This window comes from Herpailurus yagouaroundi, unplaced genomic scaffold, assembly GCF_014898765.1.
Source record: "Herpailurus yagouaroundi ecotype Mexico unplaced genomic scaffold, PumYag 160, whole genome shotgun sequence".
NCBI lineage: Eukaryota > Metazoa > Chordata > Mammalia > Carnivora > Felidae > Herpailurus > Herpailurus yagouaroundi.
In genome coordinates this window covers 47,308,698-47,331,826 of record NW_024412401.1, presented here as the reverse complement: position 1 = coordinate 47,331,826, position 23,129 = coordinate 47,308,698, and the positions used below count along the sequence as shown (strand labels likewise).

Sequence of the window (23,129 nt, the reverse complement as noted above, 5' to 3'; positions counted from 1 at the left end):
TTCCTGTCATAACCATATGAAGTAGGTGGTGGTTCCTAGGTGAGAAGCTGAGGCTAAAAGGTTAAAATCACACTACGTCTCATTGCTTGTTCATCATAGACAAAGAGAACTTCAGCGCTTAGAGAATAGGATCTTAACTTAGGGATTTGTAAAGAATCTGGGTATAGCCAGAAAAGCATGGGTTGAACGCAAGGAACTGTATGGTGGAGAAGTAACTGGTCTAACTAGAGTGTGAGTGATGTGGGTTTCTGGGAAACATAGACTGGTGGCGAGGGAGAAACCAGAGGTATTAACTGGAGTAGTTCCATTGCAAGGAACAGAACACCCTCTCCCTCCCCCTCCCCCTTAAACTAATTTAAAATGGGGACATTGTTGGGAAGTACAGGGTTTCTCTTGAGGCCTAAGGGCAGAGCATTCATTTGGATTTCATAAATGGTTAAGACCAGAATTTCTCTCCCATCTCTTTGGTCATATAGAATCTTATTTCTGCTTCTGTGGTGCCTCTGTTTCATACTTCTTTTCTCCTTCAAACTGATACTCTTTGCTTCGGTATCCATGGTAGAAAATGGCCGCCTCTGCCCTGCCTTGTCATGTCTTTCCAGCACCCATGCTCAACACAGGCTAAGGGAAGCATTGGTATTCAAAATTTAAATGCTCAGGAAAGAGGATAAGCCCAGCTAGGGTTAGGTGTCCATTTGTCCTGTCAAGGGTTATAGCATTGACTATTTAGTAGAAGGTACAAATACAATATTACGAGAATATGAACAGTAGACAGATTGTCTGACATGATAACGTCAGTCAGGTAGCAGGCTGGATGGAGGTTGTAGAAACTCACCATTAAGTCTGGAGTTTGAGGGACAGTGTTACAGGTAGGGCAAATTCAGGGGCATCACTGATTAGGAATTATTTGGCAGCCCTGGGGTGGGAAGGCATGGGGAGCTGGCAAATGCAGTGAGAATCCAGGCATTACGTGATGGTTGAAGTTTGGCAAATAGAAGAGATACTTTCAAACCACCCAGTTTTTGGCTAGGAGTATGAGTATTAAGACTCAGGACTTTGGGCTTCAGGATGGTATGACTAGAGAGGCCAAGAGGTAAGCCCAGGCCTGTGGTCAAGGGACCCATGATAGACACCCATGCATGCTGATGGGCTTAGTTGCAATGGCCAGGGCCAGCTGTAGCACTCAGTGTCCTTCTCTGTGTAGGAGCTGTTTGAGTACCTACATGGCGACAAGATTGGAGACTATGTACTCCTGCCCTAGCCATGATTGGCTTTAGGGCTGTTCAGATTATATGTCCATTTATAGAGTACTACCGACTCCAGTAGTTAGGGCTTTTGGGAGGTGGGAACTGGAAATAACTGATACTCAAATTTTTGTATTATTGTCTTCTGGAATTGAAAATCATTCCAATATTCCAGAGTCATTTTATTCCTCTGCCTTCCCCCAGGGAAGTTTTTTCTCAAGTATATTTTGGGATTGAGGTGTATTTGAACAGTTTAGGTATTATGACACTTGGGTCTAATTCCAGGAAAGCAGATTGGATTTCAGACTGTTTGGCTTTAGCAAAGTTAGACTTTTATCATGTATGAGATTTATAAAAACACATCTAATGAGGAGATTCATTTCTGGCATGACTGAGTGAGCAGGTCAACAAATCCTGTCCCCCAAAAGCAACTGTAAAGCTGGAAGAAACAAATAATTACAGGCTTATAACAAGTTGAGAAGCATTTGTTCATGAAAACCACTGAATTTTGTATAAAACATGTTTATGGTCTTGCCCAGGATTTCTCCCATTATTTTCAGCCCTGATAGTGTAGTAGTTCAACCAGAGTGGAACTGGTTGTAGTAGTTCAACCAGTAGAAAACCAGCAGCTTTACTACCCCTGTGGGAGGGGGCTCACTTGATTTGGAGTATTAGCAGTTAAAAGTGATGATCTTACTGTATATACTATGTGTTAACCAACTTGGATTTAAGTAGAAAAAAATAGTATTGAAGAGAAAAAAGTGATGATCTTGGTAACAAGTGAACTAGGGAGAGCCAAGCAACTCTTCTAGCCTAAGGTTACAGACCTGTTTGGGGCAGACAGTGGAGCAGCAGACTGGATAGGGCTTTAACAGAGAGGTCTGGGCAGTGAGGCAACTACAGGAAGTTTGATAGGGTCTCCATATATCCTGGGTTGACTGGAGGCTTCACACACAGTAGAAACCAGTGCAAGCCCAAGCCATCTATATATTTTTTTGGCCAATGCAAAGGTTGTGTGAGAAAGCCCAGCAGAAAGTAAAATCTACAGTAGATTTAAAGACCTAAACTGAGAGTGTGGTCCCCATCCCAAGCACAGATCCATCAGGAGAGAATAAAAGGGCTCAAGGTGAGCACCACCTCTGACCAGTCAGTAAGTTATATAGACAGAGGGGTGATCTGGCTTCACAATAAAAACCAGGGAAAAAATTCTGAACCATCAGGCACCACACATTATAGGAGAGACAGGTTGCACAGATATATTCCTGGAAAGTTAGTGAAAGCAAAAACAAAAACCAGAAGAACCACCACCATCACAAAACCTTAGCTGGGAAAAATTCAGAATCTAGAGTTGCCAGCAGTACCTTACTTTAAATGTTCAGTATTCAACAAAAAGGTAAAAAGATGCAAAACACCAAAGTGTGACCTATACTGCGGGGGAAAAAAAAAATCAGTAGAAACTGCCTCTAGTGATCACAAATGTTGGATCTGACACACACAGACTCTAAAGCCCCTATTATAGATATTTCAAAGAAATGAAGGGAATTGTGTTTACAGGATTAAAGGAAACTATGATGACAACGACTCAATGAATAGAGTCTCAAGGGGAAACTGTAAAACAAAATGAAAGTGCTTGATTTAAAAATTACAACAATTGGGGTGCCTGGGTGGCTAGTCGGTTAAACATATCACTCTTGATCTTGGTTCAGGTCATGATCTCATGGTTCATGGAATTGAGCCCCACATTTGGTTCTGTGCTGACAGTGCAGAGCCTGCTTAGGATTCTCCCTCCCTCCCTCTCCTCCCGCTCTCTCTCCCCCTCCCTCCCTCCCTCCCTCCCTCCCTCCTGTCCCTCCCTCCCTCCCTCCCTCCTTCCCTCCCTCCCCCTCTCTCTTTCCCTCCTCCGCTTGTGTGCTCGGCTCTCTCTCTCAAAATAAATAAACTTATAATAAATGAAAAATTAGGATGGACTCAACAGCAGATTTAAGATGGCAGAAGAAAGAATTGGTGAACTTGTAGATAGGTCAATAAAAATTATTTAATACGAAGAACAGAGAAAAAAGCTTGAAAGAGTGAACAGAACCTCTGAGATCTGTGGGACAATATCAAATGTATACCTAAGAATATACATATATAAAAAGGGAGGAGTGAGAGAGGAACCAGAAAATATTAGAAGAAATAGTGTCCAAAAGCTTTCCGAATTTGAAGAGAAAACATTGAACTTCAAATCCAAGAAGCTTGATGAACTCAAGCACAATAAAACACACATCAGAGTCAAACTATTTTAAGACAAAGAAAAATCAAGACAAATTTAAGACAAAGAAAAAAAAACAGCAAGAATGATTCATCACATACAAGGGGATAATAATAGCATATACAGCTGACTTATGAGAAACAAGGAGGTCTGAAAGCAGTGAAATGCCATAATCAACATGTGGAAAGAAAAAACCAAGATTTCTTTAGAAAACTCTTCTTCAAAAATGAAGGCAAAATAAAGACATTCTCACATAAAAAAGGCACAGAATTTGTTGATAGCTGCCTTGCCTTAAAATACTAAAGGAAGGTCCTTAAGGCTGACAGGAAGTGATACAGATGATCATTTGAATCCATAAGAAGTGAAGAACATTGGAAAATGGTTAAGTATATAGGTAAATACAACTCTTTTTTTTTTCTTATTCTCTTTTAAAATGACAAAAGTATCTAAAGCAGTATTTAATAATACTGTATTTATTGAGTTTATAACACGTATATGGTAATAAAAACAAAGAGAAGGAGTAGGAGATATATTGAAGCAAGTTTCTGTATTTCCTGGAGTTAAAAAATAGATTGTGATAAGGGCGCCTGGGTGGCTCAGTCTGTCAAGTGTCCCACTTCAGCTCAGGTCATGATCTCATGGTCTAGGAGTTTGAGCCCCGCATCAGGCTCTGTTCTGACAGCCTTGAGCCTGCTTTGGATTCTCTCTCTGTCCCTCCCTCCCTCCATCCCTCCCTCCCTCCCTCCCTCCTCGCCTCCTTCCCCCCCCCCTCTCAAAAACTAAGTAAACATTAAAAAAAATAGATTGTGGTAAGTAAAGATGCATATTGTAAAGAGCAACCACAAAGAAAATAAAAAATACATAGTAAAAAAGTCAACAGACTTTTACTATGGTATGCTACCATACTTATAGTATACTAGAAATATTTCACACACAAAAAAGATAGTAAAGGAAGAGGAGAGGTTAAAGACCTGAAACAAAAACAAACAGCAAAATGGCATACATAAACCCAACCATGTCAATAATTATATCAAATGCGAATGGACTAACTGCCTGTTCAAAAGGTAGGGATTGTCAACCTGGATAAAAAGGCAAGATGTAACTATATGCTGTCAATAAGAAATATACTTTAGATGTAAAGACAGAAATAGGCTGAAAGTAAAAAGATGCTAAAAAATAGATTATATAAACAGTAACCATAGGAGAGCTGGGATGACTATATTAATAACAAAATATAGTTTAGGGTAAATATTACTAGAGATAGAGGGACGTTTCATAAGGACAAGAGTTGATACTTGAGGAAAATATAACAATTATAAAAACATAACATCACCAGAACATCTGAAACAAAAACTGACAGGAATTTAAAGAGAAATAAAAGATTCAGCAATAATAATTACAGATTTCAATACTCCATTCTCAATACTTGATGGAGAAACTAGAGAAAATTAGCAAGGATATAGAAGACTTAACACTGTCAGCCAGCCCATATTTATTGAATACTCTATGTAGAATATACATTTCTTTTCAAGTGCATGTGGAACAGTCTCTAAGAATATTCTGGGCCATAAAGTAAGTCTCAATTATTTTTGAAGATTGTAATCATAAGGTGTGTTTTATGACCACAATAGAATTAGAGATCCATAACAGAAATCTAGGACATCCCCAAATACTTGAAATTAAACAGCATACTTATAAATAACCCATAGGTCAAAGAAATCCCAAGGCAAATTTAAATATATTTTTGACTAGATGAAGATGAAAACATACTACAATTCATGGAATGCAACTAAAACAGTGATTAGAGGAAAACTTATAGCTTTTAAATTTATAACTGTTAGGAAAGAAGAAAGGTCTCAAGCATTAACCTAGGCTTCTACCTTAAGAAACTAGATAAAGAGTAAACTAATCCCAAAGTAAGATGATCATATGGGGATTTTAAAAAATCTTTTATTTTATTAAATTGTACAGAGGCCAGCAAACTTTGACATGTGGACCAGCTATTTTTGTAAATAAAATTATTAAAGAATGAAAACTGCCTTTATACACAGATGATATCATCCCATATTTACCTATGTAATTCACAACAAACCAGAAGCAAATAAAACTAATTGAGTTTAGCAAGGACGTTACTTCAAAGAAATTGAAAGGATTATAAGGGAAAATCATGAACTTTATCTCAACAAATTAGAAAACTTAAATGGAGTGGACAAATTCCTAGACACATATCATTAAAGCTAACTCGAGAGAAGATAGAATACGTATATGAAAACCTTTAATAATTAAAATGAATCAGTACTTAAAAATTTTACTATAAAGAGAAGCCCAGGCCCAATGGTTTCATTGGTAAATTCTATCAAACGTTTAAAGAAGCACTAAATCTAATCCTTCACAAAGTCTTTCAGAAAGTAGAGGAGGGGGTACCTGGGTGGCTCCGTCAGTTGAGCGTCCGACTCTTGATTTCATCTTGGGTCATGATCTCATGGTCATGGGATCAAGCCCCGTGTTGGGCTCCTTGCTGAATGTTGGAGCCTGCTTAAGATTCTCTCCACCCGTCTCCCATCCACCTCCCGTGCCCCTCTGCCCTTCTCTCCTGCTTGTGTGTGCGCTGTCTCTAAAATAAAAATAGGGTGCCTCGGTGACTCAGTTGGTTGTGCATCTGACTCTTGATTTCTGCTCAGCTTATGATTTCATGGTTCAAGAGTTCAAGCCCCGCATTGGGCTACATGCTGGTAGTGTGGGGCCTGCTTGGGATTCTCTCTTTCTGCCCCTCCACTGTGTATGCACTCTCTCACTCTAAATAAATAAACTTAAAATAAAATAGATTAAAAAAAAAAACTTAAAAAAAAAAGAAGTAGAGGAGGAAAGAGCACTTTCCAACTCATTCTATGAGGACACTATTACTCTGATAACAAAGCCAGAGGCATCATAAGAAAACCGTAGACTAGTAACCCTTATGAACACAGACATAATAACCTTTAATAAAATATTAGTAAACCAAATTCAGCAACATAGAAAAATGGGTTATATACTACGAGCAATTGGGCTTTATTCCGGACATGCAAGGCTGGATAAATATGTAAAAATTATTGTAACATACCAGGGGTCAGAAGATGTTCTCTTCAAAGGCTAGCCGCTAAATATTTTAGGCTTTAGGACCAGTATAGTTTCTGTTGAAACTACTCAGCTCTACTGTAGTACTGCAAAAACAGCCATAGGTAATATGTGAATAGGGGGGTGTGCCTGTGTTGCAGTAAAACTTTACAAAAATAGCTGGCCCACAAGTCCTAGTTTGCTGTCCTGTAATAAACCATATTAACTAAAGGTTTTTTGAAAAGCCCGCATGATCATCTCAGTAGACATGGAGAAAGCATTTGATGTAATCCAATGCTCATTCATGATAAAATTTCTCAACAAGTCAGTAATAGTAGGCAACTTATGCACCTTGATAAAGGTCATCTATGAAAAGCCTAAAGTTAACATAATATTTAATGGTGAAATATGAATGCTCTTCCCCTAAGATTGGGAACAAGGTAGATGAGAAGGTCCACTCTTACCACTTCTTTTTTTTTTAAATTTTTTAAGTTTATTTATTTATTTAAAAAAATTTTTTTTTCAACGTTTATTTATTTTTGGGACAGAGAGAGACAGAGCATGAATGGGGGAGTGGCAGAGAGAGAGGGAGACACAGAATCGGAAACAGGCTCCAGGCTCTGAGCCATCAGCCCAGAGCCCGACGCGGGGCTCGAACTCACGGACCGCGAGATCGTGACCTGGCTGAAGTCGGACGCTTAACCGACTGCGCCACCCAGGCACCCCTTTTAAGTTTATTTTTGAGAGAGACAGAGTGCAAGTAGGGGATGGGCAGAGAGAGAGGGAGACACAGAATCTGAAGCAGGCTCCAGGCTCTGAGCTGGCAGCACAGAGCCCGATGCGGGGCTTGAACTCATGAACCACGAGATCATGACCTGAGCTGAAGTCAGATGCTTAACCAACTGGGCCACCCAGGCACCCACCACTTCTTCTTAACATTCACTGGAGATTCTACCTAGTGCGGTGGGGGTAGAGGGGCATCTAAATTGGAAAGAATTAAAACTTTTTTTATACATGCATGACATAATCCTGTATGCCTAAGTAAGTCACAAAAAACTAAAACCAGAACGAATTGAGTTTAAGCAAGGTCACAGGATACTAGATCAATATACAGAAATAGTTTTTTGTTTGTTTTGTATACTAGCAACAATCCAGAAATGAAAGTAAGGAATAAATTTAACAAAAGTATTATAAGATTTGTACACTAAAAACTATAAAATATTGTTGAGAGAAGTTTAAAAAGACCTAAACAAATGGAGAGATATTCTATATTCATGGATTACAAGTCTAAATGTTAAAATGATAGTTATCCCCAAATTGATGTCTGGATTCAGTGTAATCGCTCTTTAAAAAAAAATTTAAAAAATCCCAGCTGACTTCTTTGAAGAAATTTAATCTTATAATTTATGTGGAAATGCAAAGGAATTAAAGTAGAATAGCCAATACAATTTTGAAAAAGCACAAAGTTGGAAGAATTTCATTATATGGTTTCAAAAATTAGTATAAAATAATAATCAAGGCAGTGTGATATTTTGGTATAAGAATAGGTACTAGAACTGGATTGAGAGTTCAGAAATAAATCCTTACATATGTGGTCAATTGATTTTTGACAGAGGTGCCAAGACAATTCAGTGGAGGAAAGTGTAGTTTTTTCCAACAAGTAATGCTGGGAAAATTGGGTACCTATGTGCAAAACAAAAAGAAGAACTTATGCCCTTAATTTATACTAGACAGAAAAATGAGCTCAAAGTGGATCATACACCTAAATCTAAAACTACAAAATGTCTTGAAGAATGTTTTTGTGACTTGGGCTAGGCAACCACTTCCTGTACATGATACCAATGACACAAGTCACAAAAAGAAAAATTTGATAAATTGACTTCATTAAAGTGTAAAACTTTTGCCTTTAAAAAGACATTAACAAGAAAATGAAAAGACAAGCTACAGAGTGAGAGAGAAATTCGTGTATCTGATAAAGGAGTGTCTAAAATAAATAAATAACTCTTACAACTCAGAAGACAAGCCAGTTTTAAAAAATGGACAAAAAATGTCGTATGATTCCACTTACATGGATAACTAGAATAGGCAAGTTCCTAGAGACAGAAAGTAGAAAAGGGGAAGTGGGTTGAAGAATAGATTGCTAGGGGGTGTGGAATGGATAGTTCATGTTTAATAGGTACAGAGTTTTTGTTTAGAATTATGAAAATATTCTTGGGGCACCTGGGTGGCTCAGTCAGTTAAGCGTCCAACTTTCGCTCAGGTCATGATCTTGCTGTTTGTGAGTTTGAGCCCCGCCTCTGGAGCCTGCTTTGGATTCTGTCTCCTTCTCTCTCTGCCCCTCCCCTTCCTTGTGCGCTCTCGCGCGCGCTCTCTCTCTCTCTCTCTCTCAAAAATAAATGTAAAAAAATTTTTTAAAAAGAATTATGAAAATATTCTGGAAATGGATAGTGGTGGTGTTTGCACAGCATTGTGAATTTAATGCCACTGAATTGTACACTTAAAAATGGTTAAAATTGTAGATTTTTGTGTTATGTTTTATCACAATAAAAGCAAAGAATTAGAAACATAAGACTTGAACATTTTATCACATAAAAAGTTGTTCAACATAATTAGTTATTAGGGAAATGTAAATTAAAATCACAGTGAATTTCCACTGTATTCTTCTGGAATGACTATAGTCAAAAAGACTATAAAAATGTGTTGGTAAGGATGTATGGAAACTGGAAACTGTGCATTGCTATGAGAATGTAAAATGGTACAGTTACTTTGGCAGTCAATTTGGTAATTTAATAAATATAAACGTACCATATGATGCTGCAGTTTCACTCCTAGGTATCTACCCAAGAGAAATAAAAACCTATGTCCACACAAGGACTTGTATGTGAATGTCTATAGCGTTATTTATAATAGCCAAAATCTGGAAACAGTTCAAATGTCTATCAAATGGTGAAGGGATAAACAAAATCTGGAATATCCGTAAAATGGAATGCTATTCAACACTAAAAAAGAATGAGCTACTAATGTATGCTACAACATGAATAAACTTCAGAAATGTTATTCTAAGTGAATGAGGCCAAACTTAAAAGACTACATATTATATGATTCCATTTATGTGAAATGTCTAGAAAAGGCAAATTTATAGAGACAGAAAGTGGATCAATGGTTGGGACTACAGGTAGGAGTGGAGATTGATTGGAAACAGGTTTAAGGGGAGCTTTGGAGTGATGAAAGTTCTAAACTTGGATTGCAGTGATAGTTGCACAACTCTAAATGAATAGAAGTCATTGGATTGTACATTTACAGTGGGTTCATTTTATGGTATATAAATTAGACCTAAATAAAGCTGTACAAAAGTACCTAAGATTGGTTGGAAGGAGGTAAAGGAGGAGACTTTGGGGTACGATAGTGTGTTTTTGTTGTTTGTTTTGGGTAAAATGGTTCTAAGTTTGTCAGGTGATGTCCTGTTGATTTGTGATGTCTCCTATCGATCTTTCACTTGGAAACCTAGACGCTCCCTGCTCCCAGGGCTTTACCCTGTGCCTTGCCTCATGAAAGTCCATTGGAAAGAACTTTCTCTTTGGGAGGACTGACTCAAGTTGGAGTGTGGCGCTGATGGACCATCTAGGCAGAAGACACTTACATACACAAAAATGCGTTCTCTCAGCCCCAGGTTATAGATCAACCCCAGCTAGACATCTTGCAAATATGTACTGCTGATTGACAAATAGGTGAGAGTATGGGGAATGAGGGTATCTTGCCTTTTGAAAGAGGAGAGCCCATTGAGTGGTTCCATCACATACTAGGATGCTTTGGCTGTATTGTCATGTGCTGTTGGCAGTGTACTTTTCATTGTTTTTGTTGTTGTTGTTGTTTTGTTTTTTGTTTTTGCTGAGGCCTTACAATAACCCTGTGAAATAGTAGAGGTATCCTTAGTCCCCGTTTACATAGAAGGAAGGCTTATAGGGTGACTCACTTGTCCAAGAGCACAGAACTATGGCAGAGTTGAACCTACTCTGACTTTATATCCTAAACCACTTCTTTTATACTCTGCTGTTTTGCCTCAACTGTTTACTGGGAAGAGGAGCAGAAGGAGCATGTGATTTTGACTGATCACACATGTTTTCAGTAGATCCAGTTAGTCTAAAACAAAGGAGGGGAAGTTGGACCAAAGTTATCAGTTCAGGGGTTTTATAGCAAGTATAATAAGAGCAAACCTGATATCTGGTAGTTACTAAAATTATACTTGAGTTGGAACTATAATTCATGGCACAGATGGTTTGAAGATATCCAGTGCTTGGTTCAAGGAGTAGATCACTTCCTGTGTTATAAATATAACTGCCAGAAATCATAAGGAAATTCATTTGACAAACATTTACTGAGTGTCTATTCCATGCCAGGTTGCTTGTCAGCCAAGATCCAGGATCACAAGGTCCAGTTGGATCCTATTGAGATACAGCCTGAGAGAACTGGAGTAGGCTGGAATTTCCTTCATTGTTTTCATTCTCTGAAGCTGCTCCCCTCCAAAGTGACCACATCCACCAGGGACCTGGAGCCTGTCACTTTCTACTGTCCTTGCAGCTGAGCTTTCTACAGGTTCCCTTTCTTGATAAAAATAGTCCATCTTTTCTTCCTTTTCCACTGTGGATTCTTCCATCTGCTTTTCAGCCAAACATAGGTAGCTTGCATCTAAAAGAAATCTTTGCTTTTAAAAAAAGACATTTAAAAGTAATTTTTCTTAATTGTTGGAATAGTTTTATGCTTATTGCTAAACACTGGGAAGGCATAGATGAGTTATAAATGATAAACATAAAAATCACCTCTAATTTGGGGCGCCTGGGTGGCGCAGTCGGTTAAGCGTCTGACTTCAGCCAGGTCACGATCTCACGGTCTGTGAGTTCGAGCCCCGCGTCAGGCTCTGGGCTGATGGCTCAGAGCCTGGATCCTGTTTCCAATTCTGTGTCTCCCTCTCTCTCTGCCCCTCCCCGTTCATGCTCTGTCTCTCTCTGTCTCAAAAATAAATAAACGTTGAAAAAAAAAATTAAAAAAAAAATCACCTCTAATTCTACAACTTAGTGATTTCAATTGTTAACATTTTGCTTCCAGTCTGTCTGAACTTCCAGGCTGTTTTTTTACTTCCTGTCAGCCAGTGTTTGCTTGTATTTTGTGTCAGACTCTTGGTGAAATGTTTTACACGTATTCTTACTCCTCAAGTAGCCTTGTGAAACAAGTACTATCATTATTATCTTCTATTTACAGATGAAACAGACTTAAAGGTAAGTAACTTGTCCAAGTTCACATAGTTGATAAATAATGTAGCTGGAATTTTAACCTTATTTAAATAGCTCCAGCTCTTCACTACTACCTTTCCAGAAATCTTATTTTCTTCTGTGACTATCACTCCAGAATTGTTCTCTGCAGGATTGTCAGTAACTTTTTAAATTCCTGCCTTCTCCAGCCTTATCTCCAAACCTCTTTTCCATCTTCTGTGTGTCACAGCCACGCTTCCAGTTTTGTGCAGGCACTATGCCTTTAGCCTGCCTATGTGCCATTTGTTCCCTTTGCTCAGAATGCTCACCCCACCTCTCTTACCCAGGTCATTATGTGTATCCTTCAAGTCTTCACTTAAATGTCACTTTCTTGAGATCCTTTCCCAGGCCTTTCTCACACCCAAGACTGGATTGGTCCCTTCTATTATTTGCTCCTATAGAACTTTGATTTTCCTTTTGCAGACCTTTTCACACTTAAAATTATTTGTTCATTAGAATTTGGTCCACTATTTTCACTACATGCTTTGTTTTTCTTCACATCTGGCTTCTTTTGCAGTCCAGGTACACGGAATGTGTCCAATAACTGTGTTCAATAAAAGAAAATTTTTTTTTCTTTCTGTACTTAGCTCATTCACTTTTAGCTCTATGTTTGTAAATCACAAATACGCATCCTCTTTTCAGAAAATGAACTTTCTCTTTTTTCCATTTTGAAATTGCTCATTTCTTAATGCACTCCAGGCTCTTAATCTAGTCAAGAAAGGCACCATTTTTGACTCCTTGCTATCTTTTCTGTTTGAGCCAATTCCTTGGAAGGTGGATCTGGTCTATTGACCTGGAAAGATGGCCACAATATTTTAAGTGAAAAAAGGTTCTAGAACAGTATATATAATTTGTGGTATTTTCTCTAAATACAAATACATGTATTTTCAATATCTCTGAAATACCTGGGAAGATATACACTGAACAGAATGATGGGGGAGGCAACTAGTTTCTCTTTTGTATAAAATTTTCAGTGACTACATCGTACTAAAAAGAAATCTATTTTGAACAACAAAAAACAAAAACAAAAGCAAAAAGCCTTTTGAAGGTATCCTTTCTATTCCTTCCACTCCTGCTGCCTCAGATTTAGCTCAGCTTATTTGTACAAGAGATTTTTTTTCTCTCTTTCTCTCTTTTTGTCTCTTTCACATCTCTCTTCTCTTCTTCCCATTTCATATGCTTGGTCAGTCTTCCCAAAACCTTGCTTTCGTTATCTCTTTTTGGAGCTCAGCGCTTTAAAGTGGCTCTCTGTTTCACTAATTCTGCATGTTTCCACCTGGCTCACAAGGTCTTATGTAATTTGTTCTCAGCCTTTCCAGGACTGCTCCTCATGATTTCCCTCACACGGTCTCAGAGCTGTTCTGCTCAGTGTTCCCTGTACATGCCACATATTTTTTTCTATTGCAAGTATTTATTTACAGTCTTCACTCTGAAAAATACCCTTAAACTCCCACAGTTGTTTGCCTTCCTGTAGCATTTAGTTTTATCTAAGAGAAACTGCAGATTTTGGTGGCTGAAATGTGTTATTTTTTTTATTGGCATATTTAGACTATTTATCCTCTGGGTAAATAAGTGGCATACTTGTTCAGGTGTACGTTTTTCAAAGAACATGTAGGACATTCTTTTCTGATTTTTTCAGAAAATTTGGAAATAATTGGTTGTTGAAAAATAATGCCTAGAATGCTTGTTATAATAAAATACAGATTCTGGGACCCTACATCTGGTCTAGGATAGAACTCAGGAATCTGCATTTTTCAGAGCAGCTGATCTAGGTGATTCTGGTACATGACAACTAGGTTGGGAAACACTGGCCTGAACGCCATATTCTTCCTGAATTCTTGGCATTTTTTGCATCTTTCTCTTGGCTTTGATTCTCTTTTTAGTTCTTGGCTCATTGTATTTGTACTTCTACTTCCTTCCTATTCCTGAGGAAAAAAAAGTTGGAAAGCTAACTTGATAAGACTGTTTTCCTAATGCTTTACTGAATTTGACTTTTGCTATGAGAATCTGTTTTTCCCTATCTCAGACTTAAGTATATGATTAAATTATTGATGACCAAGGCCTTTGTCTTCCTGTCATTATCATGAAAGATTTAGTGGCTCATCTCATGTTCTAGAAGTCAGAAAATTGATACCACATTTTACATTTTGTTAAGAAAAATAATGTGCATTTCCCATTTCACTTAGTTTTTTTCTTAGTCCCTCTTAGTTTGAGGGACGTGGTTTGCAAAGGTCACAGTGAATGGGTCTCACAGTTTTGGTCAGAGATTAAGTGCATTTGAATAAGAAAACCAGGGTATTCATGCTAAGGCATACTATATGGTCATTTAAAAAAGAACCAATACAATATATATAGCAAGATTGTTTCAGAAGGCTATCTACAATAGCTGTCTAGTATAGCTGAGTAAAACAGATTGTACAGCAGTAAATATAAAATCAGCTTGTTTTTGTTTAAGCCACCCCCCAAAAATCCCAATATATATCTGTTTGTGTGTATATGGGTAAACGTCTCACAGGTCATAAAATAAGTGATTAGTTTATGATATTTATTTATTAATAATACTAATATAAATAACAAGTTTATTATATTGATTATAACAAGTTATTAAACTTACTGTTTATTATATTTATCAGTGATTTCTACTGAGGAAAAGAAAGATCATAAGGAAAGGGATTTTCAGTTTTTACTTCATATATTTCTTTCTTTTATTTTTTTTTTAAAGTTCATTTATTTGTTTTGAGAGAGAGAGAGAGTAAGAGAGAGAGAGAGAGAAAGAGAAAATCCCAAGCAGACTCCACACTGTCAGCATGGAGCTCGATGTAGGGCTCGAACTCACTAACCATGAGATGATGACGTGAGCTGAAGTCAGACTCTTAACTGACTGAGCCACCCAGGCATTCCCATAAATTTTTTTTAATGTTTATTTATTTATGAGAGAGACAGAACATGAGCAGGGAAGGGGCAGAGAGAGAGGGAGACACAGAATCTGAAGCAGGCTCCAGGCTCCAAGCTGTCATCACAGGGCCTGATGCGGGGCTTGAACCCATGAACCACAAGATCATGACCTGAGCTAAAGTCGGACGCTTAGCTGACTGAGCCACCCAGGTGCCCCTCAATATTTGAATTTTAAATAATGAGTATGTGATTTTTTTTTAATTTAAAAAATTATGAAAGCATTAATTTTTTTAATGTGGTATGATGTCAAGGTATACAGTTTGTTCTTCCTATAAAATATCATTTAACTCTAGAACATTTAAAAAAAAAAGAAAGAAAAAGAAGAATTCTAGGAATTTAGAGTGCTTATTCCATAATAGAACCAAAGAGAGTAAGAGAGGCTTTAACCAGTGTATTGGAGACCGCAGCAGCATCCACCCAGCACAGTAGCTGATGCACTCAAGTGACTCTCTGCTTTTGCTTCCCTTAGGTTGTTTGGTCCGCAGTTTGCATTCATTGATCAGTGAGTTGATTCAGACTCAAACCCACCGACAGCAATGAATGTTGAGTGCAGCCATCAGTGTTTCCATTTGGTGGAGTTGCCTTGGCACTCCCGAATTCCTGGCTCTTCTTTTCCACACGGGTTCTTTGACTTCTGTGTCTGGCATCTCTCTCAGTAACCAGTGGTCGAGGGCCCACATAGTTATAGATAACATTGATACTAGAGCTGGGAGGTCCTTAAAGATGAGAAACTATGTTTCAGAGAATGGAAGGAGCCCTTGGAGAAGCTAACAGGTAGCTCTGACCACAAGGGCAGTGCTTGCATACCTTGTAGATGTAAACAAGAGTTGAGGGTCCTGGCTTTTCCTTCTGTTTTGAACTGAGAAATAGGCTTTTCAAGGTAAATTAGCACAGGTTACATTTGGGGTTAAATAATAATAGTAGCTTACATATATTGAGTATTTGCTGTGTGCTAGGAATGGTAGAAAGCACTTTACATTTTATCTCATTGAATCTCAAAACTTCATGAGGTAAGCGTTCTTATTTCCCATTTTATACACGAGAAAACAGACTCAGATACTTGCCTGTGGTCACAGAGCTTAGTTAGGAAGTCTAACCAAGATTCATCCCAGATCTCTGACTCCAGACATTTTTTTTTTTTTAACTTGAATTTAACAAACATTTAAATAAGCACATGTGTGGATAGAAATAGTGAAGCAATAGTTGTTTTCAAACAGCTCATGTTCTAACAGGGCTGTCAAAACTTAACCACATTAACTGTAATTGGAGGTAGGATGTGATAAGAGCTGTGCAGATATTAGATAGTTTTGTGCTATTTTTGCTTAGTAAATCCTTCTCTTGCCCTTAATAAAAGTTTTAAGGGGATGTGGAAGAAATGGGTGTAAAATACTTAATTGAATGTGGCTCCAAACCGAAATACATATTTTTAATGTCTTTCCTTGCTAATCCTATTTCTCACCAGGGTGGCATATTTGTAGGAGGCATTTTTAAATACGTTAGGTATTATCATGGAGTTCTCCTTATCTTATTGAAATGAAGCACTTATTTGTCAAAAACACAACAAAAAGCAAGGAACAGTGGATAATAGAAATAGGAGCTCTTAAAAAATTCACTGGATCACCTTTGGGGGACAGGCAGCAGGACTGGTTCTGGTGATCTTATGTGACATGTGAAGGTACAGCCTGCTCCCTTGCTTCAGGAAATGTAGTGCTGTTTGTAAAGACCCCAAGGTACAGTCAACGGTCGGTGGTTTTTTCAAATCCCAAACTCACCGACAGCGTTGAATGTTCCTTGGAGTCCTCTGAAGGCTGGTTCTGGCCCTGTCAGCCCTTCTTCAGCCTGTGCCCATGTTCCAGGAGCCATGAAGCAGTGAGATGACTGCTGATAGAGGCTCTCATATTCTTTTCCAGATTTCAGGTTGAGAGTATTTAAATTATGAAATCACTTTGTGTACAGCAGAGAGCTAATGAACTTAATGAACTGGCGAGGCTGCAGTTGTTTATGCAAGCCGACTCCAGTGGATGGCTGAGAAAATGGCTTTGAATGGTATTATTTTTTAATTCTGAAAATGTAGAGTACCTCATTTTTATAGTAGGTTCGTTATTAAAGGGCATGGGTAAGAAAGAAATTAACATACATTGTGGGCTCTGTTATATGCTGGGATTTGTATATTTTTATCTCATTAAACTCTCAACAACCCACTTGTACCTCATGAAAAAACTGAGTTGAGAAATGAAATGATTTGCCCAAAGTTACATAGCCAGGAGTTAAGGTTATAAGCCAGAACTTGAATGTTGGATTTTTTGAATGCAAAGCTCATTCATTGATCAGATCACCTCCTTCCTTGTCCACCACAAAACTTAACTGTTGTGTATCGGGGGGTAACATCTTCAGTGAGAGCTAAGTCAAATAAGTAAACATTTTCTCCTTATTTACTTGTATTAATAGTAGGTGGGTCTGTAGGTGAAATATTTCATAGAGGACGATGAAAAAAATTGACCTTAATAGCTGGTGATCTTTCTAGTTGAGATCCTGGATTGCTGAGTTACCACAGAGGTTCAGTGATTGTCTACAAGTGATTTTCCATATTGAAAAAACAAAAAATAAACAAAAACTCCATTACCTAGTAGAAAGCCTGCATTTCTCCTCAGTAAGGTCACAGAGAGTTAACTAAAATGTCAGGTGTCTTTGCTTTTGGCATGAAGAGTATTGGTACATTATAGACATACTAGTTATTTTTTATTGGCTACTGAATGTCCTTGATTAAAAATCTGGAGCATGAATTAATTATATGCAACTTTTCAGAATGCGGGGTTTCTAATGGGAGGGATCTAGGAGTGCTCAGTAGAAGGGTTTACAGAACTGCTGGCTGAATTAAGGTTAATCTTTAATCAGGGATAGTTATTGTCATTTGCTTTAGATTTAAGTATTAAAGATTGACTCTTCTCAAATTCATTTTTAGAGCAGCCAAGTGGTACACATTTAAAAAAAAAAAATCAACCACTGAGAATTTGGTATGAATGTAAACTGTTTACATTCTATGTCAATTTAATTGTTTCACCCTCTGTCAAAACACTCCAGTTAGCCAGCTTTGTTGAGTTCTCAGTGTTATGGCAGTGAATTGTATACAAATGAAAACAAAAATCAAGCAACTGTTACTGTGTAGTAGTTTAAAAACTCTTTAATGTGTTTAAACAGTCTTCCTCTTGATCTGATAGTTTGAAGAGATGTCAATGCCTTATACCATTTGGACAAATGTTCAGACTTTTAAAAAATACTGACTTCTGCTGCTCCAAGCCATTAGATGTCTACAAAATACCATTGCTCAAATTCATGGCATTCTAAAAAGAATGCTTTTCATAGACTTGAAAAACTAGAGCAGCGTGAAAGGTAGGTTTCTAGAATGACGTAGGGGTGTTTCCCACTGTATTTGAGGTAATTTTCATGGCAGGAAAGGCCACCATTATCCTCACTCCTTTAATTTGCTTTAAGTCCTTAATTTTAGTTTTTACCATCAGGCAAGTTTGAGGCACACATTGGGTCTTTTAAATGAGTTTGCTAAGGTGTTTATATACTTAATGCAAGGATAAAGCTTAAGAGTTAAAAAAAAAAAAAAGTTAAGGCTAAAATTAGCCAAGAGTGATAGAAACTACAAATTTAATAAACCGGTCTATTTCATTCTTGATTTACATTGGTTTTGAGTTTGTCAAAACTCACCATGCCATCCTTTACTATTTGACTTACCTTCTTTCCTTTTCCAGAGGTACTACGAAATACTGAAACCCACATTGCTCCAACTTAGAGATGTAATTGTTTTCATAGTCCTCTTGAGGCCTCTTGATATACTTGAAAGAAACAAGAAGCATAAACTCAATAAAACGATATATTTGAGGGATTAGTAGCATAGCAGAGGAGTCACAGTCTCAGGTGTCTGTCTGTCCAGACACTTCCCACGGATTACACAGGGAGCATCTCTGGAAGTGTTTGGCAGAATTGCTACTAACTTTGAGGACAAATTCTTAAGTTATAAAGATGGCAACAGCTTGTCACGGTGAATCCGTGTTCCTCTTAGCCGAACTAACTGCTAATGTTCTCCTTCATCCTTTTGCTAATTTGGTGGTGAAATCCTAGGATTCTTTCTCCTCCGGTTAGCTCTTGCCATCATGGAGCCTAGTGTCTGCCCAGGGAACTAGATGTAGACACAGCTGATGACAAAGAGGATGATTGCTGTGCTGGTGGAATGATATGAATCATGTTGAGGGAGAATAGAGAAAAGGGTTAATTGTGCCCCAAAGTGCTAGGAAAGATAGATATCTAAGGGTCACATCTGATCTGGACCTCAAAGATACAGTTGAATTTTTGCTAGACAGAGAAGGAAAGATTCCAATAGAGGAAAGATTGCACAGGAAGTCCTAGAAGCAGGAAAGGTCAGGTAATGATGAGTGGCGAGATTAATCTCTCAGGATCAGCTAACTCATCCTTAAGATGCGGGACAAATAGCACTTGCCCTTCCTGTGCACACAGCTGTGAAAATCAAATGAGCTTGTTCATGTGAGAGTAACGTGAATGTAGTAGTTTCTAGATTTCTCTTTTCTCATTGCTCTTGGTTCATATGTGTTAGAATAGATTAGATACCTTATCATGATAGACTTTTCCAAATTCTATTCTTTTTTGGCTTTCTCTTTTTTTCCTTTAGAGTGACCATAATTTAATTTTTTCATATATTGAGTGTTCGGAGAAGTAATATCGCATAGTAGAGTACAGATTTAGATCCAGAATCTTAACTTTGCAGCTTAATAGCTGTGTGACCTTGGGCAAATTACTTAACCACTCTGTTTCTCTGTTTCCTTATCCATAAAATGGGGATAATGACAGTATCTACGCATTGGTTTATTGTGAGAACTAAATGAGGTAATATATATCAGGTGTATAAAACAACACATGACACATTATAATTTATGTGGTTTTATATATGTTTTTTCAAAATGATTTGAATTCTTAAAATCATTTACAATTATTTTCATATTACAAATATGCAAATAAAATTGCATATTTCATCCATAATTTGGTTTTAAGTCCATATACACTAATGTAAAACCCTTATTTTACAGTTAAAATACTTTCCGAATAGCTTATTGCATTGTATATGTATCTGTATATGTGTGTTTCAAAGACATTTTTTTAAAATAATCCTCTGCCACTTCCTTTGTGACCTTAAAGTTTTTTTGATCTCCCATGAGCTTCAATTTCCTCAATCTGTTAAAATAAGAATAGTATAGTAATACTACATATTGCTTGTGAAGATTAAATTAGATAATATAGTTAAAAACTTTCTGAAAGGCTGTAGTTTCTCTCCCTAAATATATGCATATAAACACAAAATTTTGAAAGCAGTTTCAGTTTTGGAATCCAAGAACCCATCTATAGCCTCCCTATGAACTTCAGGTTAAGAAATCTGACCATAGGGGCACCTGGGTGGCTCAGTTGGTTGGGCATCCAACTCTTGATTTCAGCTTGAGTCATGATTTCATGGTTTGTGGGTTAGAGCCCCATGTCGGGCTTTGCACTGATGGCACGGAACCTGCTTGGGATTCTCTCTTTCTCTCTCTCTCTCTCTCTGCCCCTCCTCTGCTTTCTCTTTTTCTCAAAAATAAATAAATAAACTTAAAAAAATCCTGACTAGAGGTCTAGACCAAGATTTTGCAATCTAGTCTTGCCACTGATGTAATGTTGATGCTTTTGGAAGTTTAGATCTCTGTTTTACTAGAAGTGACTGCTTGCTAGCAGTACTGCAACTAGTCACATCTTTCTAGTCACATCTAGTCACATCTTTCTCTATATCATAATCTATGTGATGTAACTGGATAATGATTACTGGACAATGATGGTCTCTGGAAAAGTAGTTATTAGGCTTCATCAGTTTCTGTATTAATTGCGGATACCAACCAGTAATTAGTAAATCTGTGCTTATACAATTAGAATTTCTAAAAGAAGTTGCCAGATGAGAAATTAACACAAATATTTGAATGAACTTAATTTACTTTGCAACAGTTCGACACCTCTCCCCATTCCTCCAGCAACTGTTTAGTTTAGATCTTATCTCAGCACTAAGACTACTAATTCTGGCCTTAAATTAGGCTGAAAGAATGTGTTGTTTCAAGGCAGTGCTTACAAAGGAGACTGCTGGGGCGCCTGGGTGGCGCAGTCGGTTAAGCGTCCGACTTCAGCCAGGTCACGATCTCGTGGTCCGTGAGTTCGAGCCCCGCGTCAGGCTCTGGGCTGATGGCTCAGAACCTGGAGCCTGTTTCCGATTCTGTGTCTCCCTCTCTCTCTGCCCCTCCCCCGTTCATGCTCTGTCTCTCTCTGTCCCAAAAATAAATAAACGTTGAAAAAAAAAAACAAAAAAAAAACAAAGGAGACTGCTAGATCCAGAGTTTTTATTTGAATGTTAGGGAGGGGGAAAAAGGGTGCACCAAATATTGTGGTTGTATATGGAATTATTGATCATTCTTATATTTAGCCTGTTTGAGGTTTTATCAGAGAGTTGAGAAGTATAAAGAGAAATTTAAACTCAGTAGCTTGGAACGTTTTACTTTTTGACATGACAACTTTATATCAGGGTATTTCAGATATTTTAGATGAGTCTGGAAGACAAGAGGTGGGCAGGCCACCTCACTGAAATAGCAAATTAGCCTACTGCCAAAAGGCAATATTTCTTTTTTTTTTTTAATATTTTTAAAATTTTTTTGTTTATTTACTTAGAGAGACAGAGCACAAGCAAGGGAGGGGCAGAGAGAAGGGAGAGAGAGACTCCCCAGCAGGATTCCTTTTTTTTTTTTTTTTTTTTTAATGTTTATTTCTGAGAGAGAGAGAGGGAGGGCCGGCAGGCCAGAGTGTGAGCAGGGGAGGGGCAGAGAGGGGGAGACACAGAATCTGAAGCAGGCTCCAGGCTCTGAGCTGTCAGCATAGAGCCCAAATGAGGCTTAAACTAATGGACCATGAGATCATGACCTGAACTGAAGTTGGATGCTTAATCGACTGAGCTACCCAGGCGCCGCCACCCCTGCCCCCTCCCCACCCCACCCCCGAGTAGGATTCTGGCAGTGTAGAGCCTGACATGGGGCTTGAATTTCCGAACCATGAGATCATGACCTGAGCCAAAACCAAGAGTCAGATGCTTACCCTACTGAGCCACTCAGGTGTCCTGGCAATATTTCTTTTCAAATGGGACATGCACTTTAAAACCTATCAAAATATTCTAAGGGCCACCTGAATTCTCCACCCCTTAGTTGCAGTGACTGAATGTGTTTGAGTTATTACTATTCAAGATTACTTTGCAAACCCACAGGAAGCAGGACTTCATTTTTCCATGGTAGTTTAATTCATAGGATATCTATAATCTGTGAACAACTCTTCTAAGTAACTCTACCAAGGATTGTTGTTCAGCTAAACTGAATATGTACATTGAGTTAGGAATATAAAGTCATAAGAGATATGGGAATCAAAATCATACAGTAGTTAATATTCATGGGCATTAAGGAATGAGCTGGAAAGAATCTTAGGTTTTATTCCACTGTGTGAAAAGTGTTGGCAGGGACTTTAAAAGTCCTTGAGAGCCAAGAGGCATGTGTTTTGCAATAACCAGTTAATGAAGTAAATAAGAACAGTGATCAAAGAAAGACTCAATCTTTCCTTTTTTTTTACAGTGATGAAATCCTGATGATCTATCAGTAATATAAGATTATGTATTTCTTCTTCTGACCTATTTTAGTTTATTGGGTTAAATTTAATAATATGACACTATGTATGCTTTAAAAACTTGACCTCTGTTCTTACAAAGTTTAGTATTATCTCAGGTAGATGATAACTTTGTGTTAAGACATCATAAGTTATAGGTAACTAGACATATTCATTCTACAACCAACTTTATTCATTTACAGCATTTAGGCAAATGATCTTTGAATGTTGATTTTCTTGGCTATTTCCAGCAAATTGTTGAATCTTTGCAAAGTATGTGTCTTAAAAGCTTTATTTTTGAATGTATATTTTCTAGAAAAGCTGAGGTAGATGAGGTACATCTACCTCATACTTTCCTAAATGAAATGGTATTGTGTAGGTTGGATAAGTTATTAATACTTGACATACTGGATTTAGACTTATTTCTCCATTGCTAACTTAAAATTGGACAATCCTGATGTTTGTGTGGGAATGCTAATCTGGGTAGGGGAAAAATCCTGGGATGAAAGAATAGAAAATAAGTTCCAATCTATAGTTTTATAA

At 37.7% G+C, this 23,129-nt stretch overlaps 1 protein-coding gene and 1 long non-coding RNA gene across 5 annotated transcripts in view; one reads left to right on the top strand and one right to left on the bottom strand.

Annotated features, from left to right (window-relative positions):
• NR6A1 (nuclear receptor subfamily 6 group A member 1) overlaps window positions 1-23,129 on the top strand; it is a 231,724-nt gene that overhangs the window by 54,199 nt on the left and 154,396 nt on the right. The gene's annotated exons all lie outside the window — the stretch shown is intronic.
• LOC121034977 (uncharacterized) overlaps window positions 9,073-23,129 on the bottom strand; it is a 42,982-nt gene continuing 28,925 nt past the window's right edge. Inside the window, exons 2-4 of one of the 2 annotated variants that reach the window (XR_005792704.1) lie at window positions 18,594-18,694; window positions 11,643-12,687; window positions 9,073-11,405 (exon numbers count right to left, since the gene is read on the bottom strand). This is a non-coding gene — a long non-coding RNA (uncharacterized LOC121034977). Of the gene's footprint in view, window positions 11,406-11,642; window positions 12,688-18,593; window positions 20,368-23,129 lie in introns of those variants that run through there. The other variant, XR_005792703.1, reaches the window with a different exon arrangement.